Genomic DNA, 14,401 nt, shown 5'->3' with positions numbered 1-14,401 from the left:
ATAAAGTAAATACTCCATTATCCCCTCGTGAGGAGTGACTCTTGGGTAAACTTACTGGTATTATTCGGCAGACTCTCGAAGAACACAAAAAAATGGTGATAAAGGCAAAGAGAAAGCCATCGGAGAATCTTCAACAGGGGAGGCAAAACGTCCCTCATTCAAAACTTTCAAGAGTAGTGGTGCTACGGAGTTTTCAGGTGTTCTTAATCCCATTGTTTTTCTTACATGGATCCAGAACACAGAAAAAGTATTTCGTATCTCTCATGTGGTTAATGAAGACAAGGCTAATTATGCTTCTGTAATGCTCATCGGAGAAGCCTTAGTTTGGTGGGAAGCAACATTCGAAGCTCTCAACGAGTATGACCAAGAGAATTTATCTTGGGAAATGTTCAAAACTCGCTTGCTAGGAAAGTATTGTCCTTGGGACATGAGGAGAAGATTGGAGAAAGAATTCCTCGAGCTTAAACAGGGAGAAATGACTGTGATTGATTATGAAACTCAATTCAATCAAAAAGCACAGTTTGCTGCGAAGTATATTCCAACTGAAGACGATAAAATTCAATTATTCCTGGATGGACTACGGTATGAAATCCGCGATTTCGTGGCTAATCGGGATGTTATGTTATTTGAAAAAGCTGTTGAGTATGCTCGAAAGCGTGAGCATGACTTAGAAATACGTGGTGCCACTCTTTCTGTTCCGAAGCATCCACGTGTTGATCGAACTGTTCCTGTTTCCTCTATTCCACCAGCTCAATCCATTCGATCTGATCCTGGTAAACAAGTGCAATCTCATAATTACGCTCGTGTCCGCGGTAGGTCACAATCTTTTTCTCTTCAGTCACCATCATGTCGAAATTGTGGAAAGAGGCATCCGGGCGAATGCAGATTAGAAAAAGGATCAGTGATTTGTCATGGATGTGGAGAAATAGGCCACATAAAGCCTGTTTGTCCGATGAAGAATGTTACTTGCTTTTCTTGTGGTGTTGCTGGCCACATGAAGCGTTTCTGCCCTACTCTTACTAGCCAAATGGAGGGAAGTCAAGCTTTTGTTCAGCAACTGGCGAAAAGTCAAGCTTTTGTTCAACAAACAAAGAGTACTCCAACTAAAAAGGAGGTGGTTCCAAAAGCTAAAGGCCATCCATTCCAAATTACCACGGAGGAGGCACATGAAGACCCAGCTGTTGTGACTGGTACATTTCTCGTCAATTCTAGACCTGCTCACATCTTATTTGATTCTGGTGCCTCAGATTCTTTTGTGTCTCATAAATTTGCGTGTTCTTTTCAAATTGCTTGCTATGCACTCGCTCAACCGTTTCATGTAGACACAACAGGAAGTATATCATTACTTGCTGATAAAGTCTATAAAGATTGTGTCATAGAAATTGAAGGTTATAATTTTCTTGCTAACCTGATTCCTATCTCCTTGCCAAACTTTGATATTATTCTTGGCATGGATTGGTTGTCAAAAAACCACGCAAAAATCTTGTGCTATGAGAAGATAGTACGCATTCCTATTGAAGGGGAGAATCCTATTTATGTCTACAGTGAACAAAGACTTAAAACCTTTAAAATAATCTCTTTCCTAAAAGCTCGTAAATTCATATCGAAAGGTTGTTCTATTTATCTAGCCTACACCGTTGATATCTCAAAAGAGGAGAAGAAAACTGTAAATGACGTTCCTGTTGTTAATGAATATCCTGATGTTTTCCCTGATGATTTGCCTGGACTTCCTCCGGATAGGCAAGTAGAATTCCGAATTGATCTTGTACCTGGTGCTGCTCCAATTGCAAAGACTCCTTATCGTCTTGCGCCAACTGAGATAAAGGAAATGATGATCCAACTGCAGGAATTACTTGACAAAGTTTTTATTCGACCGAGTACCTCACCTTGGGGTGCTCCAGTATTGTTTGTCAAGAAAAAGGACGGTTCGATGCGAATGTGTATTGATTGCCGTGAGCTAAATAAGGTAACTATCAAGAACAAGTACCCACTACCTCACATTGACGATTTATTTTATCAACTTCAGGGTGTTAGCTATTTCTCGAAGATTGATTTGAGATCTGGCTATCATCAGTTGAAAGTACACGAGCAGGATGTACCGAAGACTGCCTTTCGTACTCGATATGGACATTATGAATTCCTTGTCATGCCATTCGGTTTGACAAATGCTCCTTCCATATTCATGGATATGATGAATCGGGTATGCCGTCCAATGCTCGATAAATCTGTCATCGTATTCATTGATGATATTCTAATCTATTCCAAGTCTGAATCTGATCATGCCATTCATATTCGAGAAATATTAGAACTTCTTCGAAAGGAGAAACTATATGCTAAATTCTCGAAATGTAAATTTTGGCTTCGCCAAGTTCAATTTCTACGCCATGTGATTTCTGGTGACGGTATATCCGTAGATCCTATCAAAATCGAAGCCATTCAGAATTGGGAAGCGCCCCGTAATATTTCTGAAAATCGCAGTTTCTTGGGTCTCGCGAGGTATTAAGGAGATTCATTAAAGATTTTTCACGTATAGTTGTACCTCTCACAAGTCTTACACGAAAGGAAGCAAAGTTTGAATGTGGTGAAGCTCAAGAAAAAACGTTCTCAACTCTAAAAGATCTTTTGACTCATGTTCCAATCTTATCACTCCCAGAAGGTGATAATGATTTTTCCGTGTATAGCGATGCTTCAAGATTGGGACTCGGTTTTGTATTGATGCAGCGTGGTAAAGTAATAGCCTATGCTTCAAGACAACTGAAATAGTATGAAAAGAATTATCCCACCCATGACCTCAAACTCGCTGCAGTAGTATTTGCCCTAAAACTTTGGAGACATTATCTTTTTGGTACAAAATGCCAATTGTTTACTGATCACAAAAGTCTCAAGTATATATTCAGTCAGCAAACTTTGAATATGAGACAACAGCGAGCCATGAAGCTGATCAAAGACTATGACTGTGAAATCATGTATCATCCTGGAAAGGCTAATGTAGTTGCCGATGCACTTAGCATGAAGGTTTATCATAATAGTGTGTGTTATGTTATTACCCACACTACCATAAAGTTCACTATTCTTGATGAACTAGAAAAATGGCAAGTAGAAGCCTTAAAGCCAGAAAATGTGAAGAAGGAAGGGATGGTGCATTATGCTGATATTTTACTTGATGATCCACGTGGAATGAAAGTATTTAAGAATCGGCTATGGATTCCAAAGATTGGTGGATTAAGACAGAAGATTTTAGATGAAGCTCATAAGTCTAAGATGTCAATACATCCTGGTACAAGTAAAATGTACTATGATGTACGAGCTGATTATTGGTGGCCTGGATTGAAGAGAGACATTGGAAGATACGTGCAGGAATGCTTAGTATGTTTACAAGTCAAAGCAGATCATCAAAATCCATATGGTAGTCCAGAAGGTATTAATGTCCCTATGTGGAAATGGGAGGAGCTGTCCATGGATTTTATTACCAAATTGCTGAAGACTGCGAGACAGAATGATAGCATTTGGGTAATTGTCGACCGACTAACTAAGAGTGCATATTTCCTTGCCATGCGTGAAACAGCCCCAATGGAGAAATATGCACAAGTATACTTAGATGAAATCATTGCGAGACATGGCGTGCCACTAAAGATTATTTCCGATCGTGATACTCGCTTCACTTCTCATTTTTGGGCAAGTATGCAACGTGAATTAGGATCTCGGATCGCTCTCAGCACAACTTATCATCCCCAGACACATGGTTAGACGGAGAGAACAATTCAAACAGTAGAAGATATGCTTCGTGCATGCGTCTTGGAGTTCGGTGGTAACTGGGATAAGTACTTACCTCTTGTCGAATTTTCATATAATCACAGTTACCACGCTTCAATCAAAATGCCACCATATGAAGCCCTATATGGACGTAAATGTCGTACTCCATTATGTTGGCGTGATGTAGGACGGAAAATCCTTGGAGGCCCTGAAATGATTCAAGACACCACTGACAAGATTCAAATTGTACGAGAAAGAATGAAAGCGGCCCAGGATCGACAGAAGTCCTATGCAGAAAAGAGGAGACGACCCATATAATTCCAGGTGGGTCATTTCGTAATGTTGAAGGTATCCCCATGGAAAGGCATTATGAGATTTAGGAAGAAAGGAAAACTAAGTCCTAGATTTGTAGGTCCTTTCAAAATCATCCAGAGAATTGGTAAGCAAGCATACCGCTTGGAATTGCCTGAAGATTTGATAGGTATTCATGATGTATTTCATGTGAGTTATCAGCGTAAATGTTTAAGCATATACGATGAAACGGTCCCATTATCCGAGGTGAAACTGGATAATAAATTAAGATATATAGAAGAACCTGAAGAGATCGTAAACGAAAGAACGGCTAATCTACGTAATAAAGAAGTGGAGTTGGTGCTTGTCAAGTGGAAACACCATCGAGGCCCAAATTATACTTGGGAAAATAAGAATGAGATAAGAGCAAAATATCCCCATTTGTTTAAATCGTTGTAATTTCGGGGATGAAATCCTCTAAAGGAGGAGGTATTTGTAACATACACGTTCAGTTATCGTATTTTGTAAAAAATGAATATTATTAAATAATATATGATTTTGAGTGTTGAGTTCTAACAAGATAGTTTTATGAGACTGAAGTAAAACTATGTTTAGAATCATTCAGAAAGTATTGGAAGTCTTATGAGATTCCAATCAAAAGTCAAGTAACAAAATTTAACAAAAATATAAAGTTGGAAATAAGTAAAAATATTGTTATTGAAAGTTGTAGATTATCTCGTTAGAAACATTTAGGCGAAAACCTCATCGAAATCCGAGTTATAACGAAGAAGTTATGACTTATTGAAGTTTCGCGACAGAATTGGCACGACGCGATATGACGTAAAAAGTGAGTTTACGATAAGCTACTTTTTAGCTTAAGTGATCTAAATAAAAATCGTAGTATTCGTTAAACCGAAAATTTTCATAAAAAGAACGTCGAAATTTGACTTCGTATGAGGAAGTTATGATTTTTCTAAGAAATCGGCATAGCAGTACACAACTCGAAACTCGAAATAAAGATCGAGTGATTTTTAACCGACACAACCTAAACGAGAATCGAAGATCTCGTCAATGGTAGTACAACGGTAGAAAGACAGACGAAAACGTATGTAGGATGAAGAAGTTATGAATTTTTAACGGACTTTTCCTGTCTCGGCCCGTTAAAAATTTAATATAAAAAATGAAATCAAAACTAGCCGACGGAGTCTACACGAAAGTTGTAGAGCATAATTACACCTACACGTGCATATAAAGAACGTCAAAAACGAAGCTCGTATGCGAAAGATACGAACTAACCTCGTTTGGGCACAAACTTCGAGGCTAGTCCGAAGGGTACGCCCAACGTACTCGTGTAAGTGACCCGGAGTTAGTCACCCTCCCTACTCCTTCGCATGAGTGCCACGTGTCGGAGCCTTGCCGCGTCTGAACTGATCCCCTCGTACGCCCATCGTACGAAGGCTTACGCCTAGCGTAGTTACCCCCGCGTACATGAAATTACGCCCAACGTAATCAGATGCTTCGGATACTAAAAATAGGGTGCGAGGCTGCCCGAATTTTGGTTACAAATTTTATTCTCTCTCACCCTCTACTCTCTCTCAAATTACCCTAACACCCCCCGAAGCCTAGGAAACATTCCCGACATCCGAAGCAAGTCCCGACGCACCGAAAAGCCGAGAAAATAATCTTTTCAAGTTGAAACTCTGCCCGCGCGAGGCCCGATTTTCAACTAAAATCCCCAGTTTCGTCAAAGAAAGTCATATTTATAGGCGAAGGGCTGCCCAAACTATCATCTTATCAATTAATTATTTCACAGTGAGTTCAATATAGGGACAATTATATGTTATGTGTTATCTATTCAATGTACTTTCCTGTGTTATATCGGATTTATGCCTTTGGCCATGTAGAGCATGACTCGTATATTTCTGGTATTGGCTTTGTGCCTTTTTCCATGTAGAGCATGACTCGTATAACTTCTGGTATTGGTATAGGGCTATGTAGGGCTGAAAGCCTGTATATTCTAGCAAAAATGATAATCCGAAATTGTATTTTCTGTGCCATTTGGGCTGAAGCTTTATTGATGTATATCAAGTTGAAATTGTTATGTCTCATTGATTGTATATCATTGAATCAGATTGTTGGTTGATATGTCTGTCATATGATACACATATGCCTTTGTTGTTCTTTGTCCCTCTTTGCTTCTATCATATTGATATGTATATGGCATAGTGTTATATTGTAACTGTTATTGAACTCACTAAAAGTCACCTGCTTATCCCTCTCAATGTTTAAACTATTACAGGTGATAAGCATCCAATATAGACATGTACTGGTAAAAGATGTAGAATAGATAATATTATAGCTTTTGTATTTAGTGTATAAATTCCTGGGAAGTTATGTAATATATATAAAACTTTGTAAAAACTCGTTAGTCGGTTTGTATCCAATCTTATGTAATAAAACCATATATGTAAAATATTTTTATGAATATGCATGTAGCATGTTTGGAGTAATATTGTAAAGTTTAGAAGGGGGATCTTTCACAAGTACATCAAGAAAGTTTTAGAAAAGTTCAGCATGGCAGATGCGAATGCCAGAAGTACACCATTAGGGAGTCAGTTGAGACTTACCAAGAAGCAATACCCAAAAACGGAAGAAGACAGAGAATACATGGCTAAAGTTCCATATGCATATGCAGTTGATAGTTTAATGTATGCAATGGTATGCACCAGACCAAATATTGCTCATGCAGTGGGAATTGTGAGCAGGTTCATGTGAAATCCATGAAGACAACATTGGGAAGGAGTGAAATGGTTGCTACACTACTTAAAAAGAACATCTGAGTGTTCCTTATGTTTCAGAAGAAAAGGAGTAGTTTTAGAAGAGTTCGCTGATGCAGACTTAGGTGGATGTGTAGATTCAGGAAAGAGCACAACGAGTTATGTGTTCACAATTGGAGGTAAATAAATCAGCTGGATGTCAAGGCTAGAAAATAGTGTTGCTCTTTCAACCAAAGAAGCAGAATACATGGCACTTGCAGAAGCTGCCAAAGAGCTCATATGGTTGAAGAGTTTCTTGTCATAACTAGGAATGCAGTAGGAGGATTGTGTACTGCATTGTGACAACCAAAGTGTAGTTCACTTAGCAATGAATGCAGTGTTTCATAGTAGAATGAAACACATTCACATGAGGAACCATTTCATTCGGGGGTTAATCAATGAAAGAACTCTAAACTTATAGAAAATCATTGGAACGAAGAATCCAACTGATATTTTCACCAAGGTGGTTACCACTGAGAAGTTGAAGCCTTGCATTGCTTCAACTGGCCTTTCAGAAGTTTGAAGATAAGGGTTTTGGCAGAGAGAGATAGAGGGGGTACTTTGATGAATGGTGAAATTTGAATGGAAGATGATGTTGTTCAAGCCTTCAAGTGGGAGATTGTTGGGGTATGAAGTCTTGTCCACCATGGAGCACTTAGATCACAATGTAGCACTTGGGCTTCATGCAGCAGGTGAAAAAGGAACAAATCATATGAGAAAGTAATGGATCGTTTGACAAAGGAATGAATCAAGTGCCAAAGGAACGGATCATGCAGAAGGGGGTTTGGAGCACCTGGAAGAGGTTTGGAGCACTTAGGAGTGATATGGTGCAATAGGGGATCTTGTTGTGCCATATGTTAAAGGGATGGGCTAATAAGGATGCTATTGCGCCATGTCATTCCTTCTTGCGCCATAATGCTCCCTCTTGCGCCATGAGGTGTTGCTCTTGCACCATGAGGATCCCTCTTCTGCCACGGGGTACTTCTCTTGCACTATGAGGTATGCTCTTGCACCATGCATGGACTTCTTGCGCCATACATGTTCCTGTTGCGTCATGGTGGTGGTGTTGCTCCAATCTTGATGTTATTGTGCCACACTTGAAGCCACTTGCATCATCTATATTCCTGTTCCGCCATGATGGCGCAAGATGGACCATCTTGATCCTTGATGACCCAAGTATGCTATGAAGTCCTCTATGATGCTCAAGATCGTTCAAAGATGCTCAAAAGTTGGTATTGCTCAAGGTTTACACCATGTTGTGCCACCATGATGGATGTTAGACCGTTAGTGTTCATGATGCGCCACTTGTGCATCATGATACTCCACTATGGTCAAGGTGGTCCATCATGTGTGTTGTTGATGCTCATGGGTTGTATGACATGGAAGAATGTTCCAGAAGATGCTACATGACGGATTGTGATTGGTTGTCACCATTCATGGGCCTTTGGTCCAATGGGCTTGGCCCATCAGGGTTTTAGGTCTGATCCCTCAAGTATAAATAGGTTCAAACCCCCATCATTGTAAATTGCCAGATTTCTGTGAGAGCTCAAAGTGAGATACAATTTTGAGTGATTGTAATAGTTCCATAAAGTTAATAAAATCCCCCCTCTCTCTCTCTCTCTCTCGTTTCGTTCGTGGACGTAGTTCATCTTGACCGAACCACGTCAAATATCGTGTTCTTTTGATTTACATTTTTCAGATGTTTTGTGAGTTCATCGAAGTTTGTTTTTTATATTTCTCTGAAGTGCTTAACTTTGTTTTGTTGTCACCCAACAGATAGTTTGATAGACAATAAATGCAGAATGGTGTTGAGGGAGAGGGTACCGTCGGTAGAAGAAGAAGATGAAATAGGTGACATTGTGAAGATCGAGAAAAGATTGAACAGGGTCGGCTAGAAGGATCGTAGAAAGGTTGATACCATATAATGATTTAATTAAACTAATCTCCCATAATACTGAGAGATATACAAATCACTATTTATAACAAATAAAAGATTAGATGATACGAATTTGAATTACAACAAGATCCTATAAGCTAGGTAACGATTGTTGTAGATTTATTGTTAATATAATTCTTTTCCGGTGTTGCAATAGCCGAAACTTAGTAAGTGATCTAAGAATTCTGTCTACAACTCTATCTTAATCCTCATATTCTCAACTTATTGGTCGTCCCCTCAAACCACAATCTCCGGTAGAATCCCATCTTCCGTCAGCATCATTTTCACTTTAAATCTGCTCTGTTCGTGATGCCCTCTTCGAGTAATATGCTCCATTGTTCTAGTTTCCCTTTTCAGCTTGTATGTGCATAAAAGGAAGATAGTTATGAAGATGGAAAAGAGACTTATGCCAATTGGATGAAAGCGGTGAGGGAGAACCAATTGTTGACTTGCCGACTTCTAGAATGGTGATGGTAAGCACAACGTTCCCATAATTTTGCTTATTTCCCTCACTGTTTTTTCTCGCGCGGTGTCAAAAATCCCTACCATTTTCATTATATTATTCTAAGGCAATTTATAAATTTATTATGGCCTTTTCTTTTATATAAACTCACACCACTCCCCAATCCAAACCATTGGCTGAATTATAACTTTTGTTCCTGTTTTGTCACCGAAAACACCTCACATAGGCACCGGGAAACGAAAGGATGAGCTTGGGAATATGGATGATTCAAGGACTTTGCCTACTTCGGAACCAACTTTGCCAAATCTTCTGCGATTAAACTATTAAACTAGAGCCAACTTGAGGAATTAGAAATCATCACCAGCGTAACTTTAGGATAAGGATTAACAAAATAGGCTAAACGTGAGGAATCAAATAATTTCTGTGGGTGTTTTTAGCCAATGCTCATAAAATTTCTCCAGCATACTTATACGTTCCTTTTTGGATCACGTTATAAGATGTGAAGAAGAAGTTGGATGATGAGGGAAGAGAAGAACTAAGAGATGACAGTGAGAGGTTATTTTCTTTCTATTTTTGTAAAGAGTACAATAACCACAATTCAAACATGTTTGGGTTGATATTGTTTTAAGATGCCATCATTTTGTAAACAGGTTTCAAAACTAGAGGGCTTCTGTTAAAAACTCTTTCTTCTTTAAACGCATGGTTGATAATGGAGAGAGGGAGACTCTCTAGTGGTTTTAATTAGGATGGAGATTGAGAGACGGGAGAAGGAGTTTGCATTTGAATAATTAATTAGACTTTAAATATAAACAAAGGGCAAAATTGTCAATTTTTTTTTAAAAACAAATGGATGCATCAAAAATATCCTTGAAAATATTAGCACTCTTTATTTATAAGTTAACATTTTAACAAAGTAGGGATTAATGCAGAAAAATCTCATTATTTTGGGTAATTTTTTAATAAAGTCTAAAAGTTTTTTTTTCTAAACAGAAAAGTCTCGATTATTTAATATTTTGCCCAAACTAACGAAAAAGTCTTTTTTTTATATTTGAACAAGAAATGATAGATTATGTGATTTTCTCAAAATAATAAGACTTGTCTGTTCAAAAAAAAGTTTTAGGACTTTGTCAAAAAATTTCCCAAAATAATGAGAATTTTCCACATAAAACCCTAAAAAACTAGAGAAAATTCATGAAATAACCAACATTAAGGGGGTGTTTTCATCATTTAGCCATGAAAAATTGAGTTTTGGAAAATAACGACGAGATCCGCAGAGAGGGCTCTGCAGATCGCTTGACACCTTTGAGGAAAGATGAATAGTTCTGAGGAATTGACGTGACATCACTAAATGACAAAAAATATTGGGGGATCCACAGAGAAATCAATAATTCCGCTGAGCTGTAGCAAGGATCCGCAGAGCCGTCTCCGCGGATCTGTCGAAGAGGATCAACCACCATTTCCTAATGAAATTTAAAGATTCGCAGAGGTGTTTAATGGATCCACAGAGCCACCTTTGCGGAACCATTATACTCACGATATTTTTTTGTCATTTAGTGATGTCACGTCAATTCCTCAGAACTATTCATCGTTCTTCAGAGGTGTAAAGCGATCTGCAGAGCCCCCTCTGCGGATCTCGTGGTCATTTTCCAAAACTCAAATTTCATGGTTAAATACTTAAAACACCCCCTCAATTTTGGTTATTTCATGAATTTTCTCAAAAAACTATCTATATTTGCGTTTGAATGGGCGTATAAATTTTTATTTTTTATTTTTTTTAGAACATTAGCATCATATATTAAAAAAAACAAACCTCTAGCAAGGAGCTAGAGAAAAGAACAAATTAAGGCCGGATTGGATTTTGTAACCACATCATCTAGTTAACCCGAGCCTTAGAATTCCGAAACAAAAACCAACGAAAAGAAATATCCACAACAGAATCAAAGAGCCTATCTTTTCTAGGCTTATTTCTACTAAAAAGTAAAGAATTACGAAATGTCCAAAGCACCCGTATGACCACCATGAACACCGACTCAACAATCGAGCGCTCCATATGAAGAGTCGATCTAGAATCCACCCAATCCACCACGTCACGGATAGATGAAAACACATGAAAGTCCAAGTTAAGCCACTGCCCAACCCGACTCCAAACCTGATCAGCAACCGAACACTGCAACAACAAATGGTTCACACTTTCTTGAGAATTATGGCACACGGGACACATTAAGGAATCTATCACCACCCCCTTTCCACCAATTTAGTTCTAACCGGAATGCGATCCAAAAGCACACGCCATAAGAAAATGTTAATTTTAATAGGGACAAAACGGTTCCACCTAGTAGGCGTAATACCCATAGGAAGCGTTATATCATCAACCTAGTGCCTTGCTGATTTAACAGTAAAAATACTTGACGGGTCAAGCTCCCAAGACCACTTATCCGACATCTCCCCTATACGAATAGGATTTAAAATCTCCACAAGATCATCAAATTGGGTCGATTCAGCACATCCTCTAATCCCCCGACGCCAATAAAAATTCCATCCCCCCCCCCCCCCCCGAATCCCAATAGTCACTAACTCGAGCAATTTTATTAAAGGCTAAAGCAAAGAGCCTCCCGAACCGCTCCGTAAGAGGAATATCCAAGCACCAAACATCCTTCGAGAACCTCGTTTGGGTCCCATTCCCACCACTCTATGCATGAAATTAGAAGGGATACAACCATTCTCATGAAGATGATTAATGGATCTTACAATCTTTTGCCAAACACCCCCTCCACTTCCAATTCTCGAATCATCTGAAAAACCACCACCTTCCCCATGACAAAATTTGACAGTTTTAACCCAAAGAGCTCCCTTGTCACTAAGAAACCGCCACTTCCATTTATAAAGAAGGCCGAGGTTAAAAACATCCAAACTTCCAACCCCGAGACCTCCATGAGAATATGAGTTCAAGATCAACTTCCAATTAACCCAATGAATACGATGTTGACCTTCATCTACTCCCCAAAAAACCGAGCCCTCAGAGCCTCTAGAGAGTGACAAACAGTCGCAGGAAGACGAAACAGAGAGAAGAAGTAAATACCCAAACTCCCTAGGATCGACTTAATAAGAGTCAGACGACCTCCAATGGACAAAAACTTGACCTTCCAAGAAGATAACCTCTTATTAAAACGGTCGATGATAATCTGCCAACCTTTAAGACGAACCATAGATTCTCCAACCGGAATACCAAGATAAACAAAGGGAAGAGTTCCAGCCGAACACCTGGTATGAGAAGCTAAAGTATCAATCTCCACCGGGTTAACCCCTACCCCATAAAGATTTGATTTATTAGATTGAGATTAAGGCCCGACACCAAATAAACGCACCTCAGAATACGAATCAAGTGTTGAATATTAGAGACATCCCACTCCCCTAGAAAAATCGCGTCATCTACATAAAACAAATGAGAAATGCGGACCTCATAAGAAGCCATAGGAGCACCCCGAAACACCCCTTCAGCAACCGCATCCTCTAAGGCAATATGAAGCCCTTCCATAGCTATAATGAATAAAAAAGAAGAAATGGGATCTCATTGTCTAAGACCTATGAAAATCTAAAACTTATCAGGGGGGCTCCCATTAATGAACACCGAAGATCTAGCATTAGAGCACAAGTCACGAATCCAGGCTCTCCATTTCTCACCAAAACCGAGAAACCCCATGACCTTATCCAAATACTCCCAGCTCACAGAATCATAAGCTTTTTCAAAATCAACTTTAAACATCATAAGCTTTTTCCTTTTCTTTTTAAACCACCTCACCAGCTCATTAACCATCGACGGCCCATCGAGAATTTGACGGGACTTAAGAAAAGCCGATTGCTCTAACCCAATAATATCATGAAGAACAGGAGGCAACCTATTAGTCAACAATTTTGCAATAATCTTAAATTGCAACCCAATAAGACTAATAGGGCGATAATCCTTGATACAAAGTGGATTATCAGATTTGGGGATCAAAGTAATAAAGGATGAATTACACCCATTCGGAAAAACCGGTTTGGCAAAAAACTCTTGCACAAAAGCAATAACATCGTCCGCAAGGATCTCCCAGAAATGTCTGAGAAAACGAAATGTAAAACCATCCGGACCAGGGGCACGATGTACACCACAATCCCAGACTGCATTCTTAATCTCTTCAGCGGTGAACCCCACCTCAATAGAAGAAGCAACCCTAGTATCCAACGACTTGAATCTAGGACTTCGATGGTCGAAACTAACACCAAGAAAAGGCTGAAACTTACCTGCATAAAAATCGAAAAAAGCATTCTTAATACTAGCAGGCTCCAAAACCCACTCCCCATCAATAGTAACCCCCCTAATCATCAACTGCCTTCTGCGTTTTTTCAGTAATGCATGAAAGAACGCAAAATTCTCATCTCCCTCCACAACCCAAGTAGATTTAACCTTTTGAGCAACATCCATAGATCTGACTTTTTCTAAATTCGCCAAATCTCCAAGAATTCCTCTTCTTTCACGAATAAGGTCATCACTAGATTGACCATCATCAATAAAGTTGTCAATATCTACTAATCGCACCAACAACTGAGTTGAAGAACAATGCGCAGCTGACCTAGTCTCTGCATTCCAAGACCGAATCCTAGCTTTAATAAATTTAAGCTTGTTTTTTAAAACAACAAACTTACTCCAAGACGGGTCACTAACAAGATCAGCCACAGCTCCTTTAACCACATCTTCAAAACCCTCCAAGAAAGCCAGGAATTGAAGAATTTAAAAGGAGAAGGCCCAAAATCAATCGTATTAGAATGAAGCAGGATAGGGCAATGATCCGACCATTTCCTATCTAACACCGAGACCTGAAAATGATCAAAGCAATTATAAACTGCATCCGAGACCAAGAACCGATCAAGCTTGCTAATTTTAGAACCTATGGCATCAACTCTAGTAAACCGCTTTCTAACCATAGGCACATCAATAAGACCTGCATCTTCAATGAACTCATTAAAGTGCTGAGCAGAAGTAGAGCAAAAAACAGAACCATACCTTTCAGCCGCCTCCCTAACAACATTGAAATCACCAAAAAAGACATAGTTTCCTCCATTCCTTCTCATGAACGCCGAAAGATACCCCCAAATATGTTTCTT

This window comes from Lactuca virosa, chromosome 4 (genome assembly GCF_052849685.1).
Source record: "Lactuca virosa cultivar CGN04683 chromosome 4, Lactuca_virosa_CGN04683_v6, whole genome shotgun sequence".
NCBI classification, from domain to species: Eukaryota; Viridiplantae; Streptophyta; class Magnoliopsida; order Asterales; family Asteraceae; genus Lactuca; species Lactuca virosa.
The sequence above is the reverse complement of the archived record's forward strand: the minus strand, read 5'-3'. Positions refer to the sequence as shown.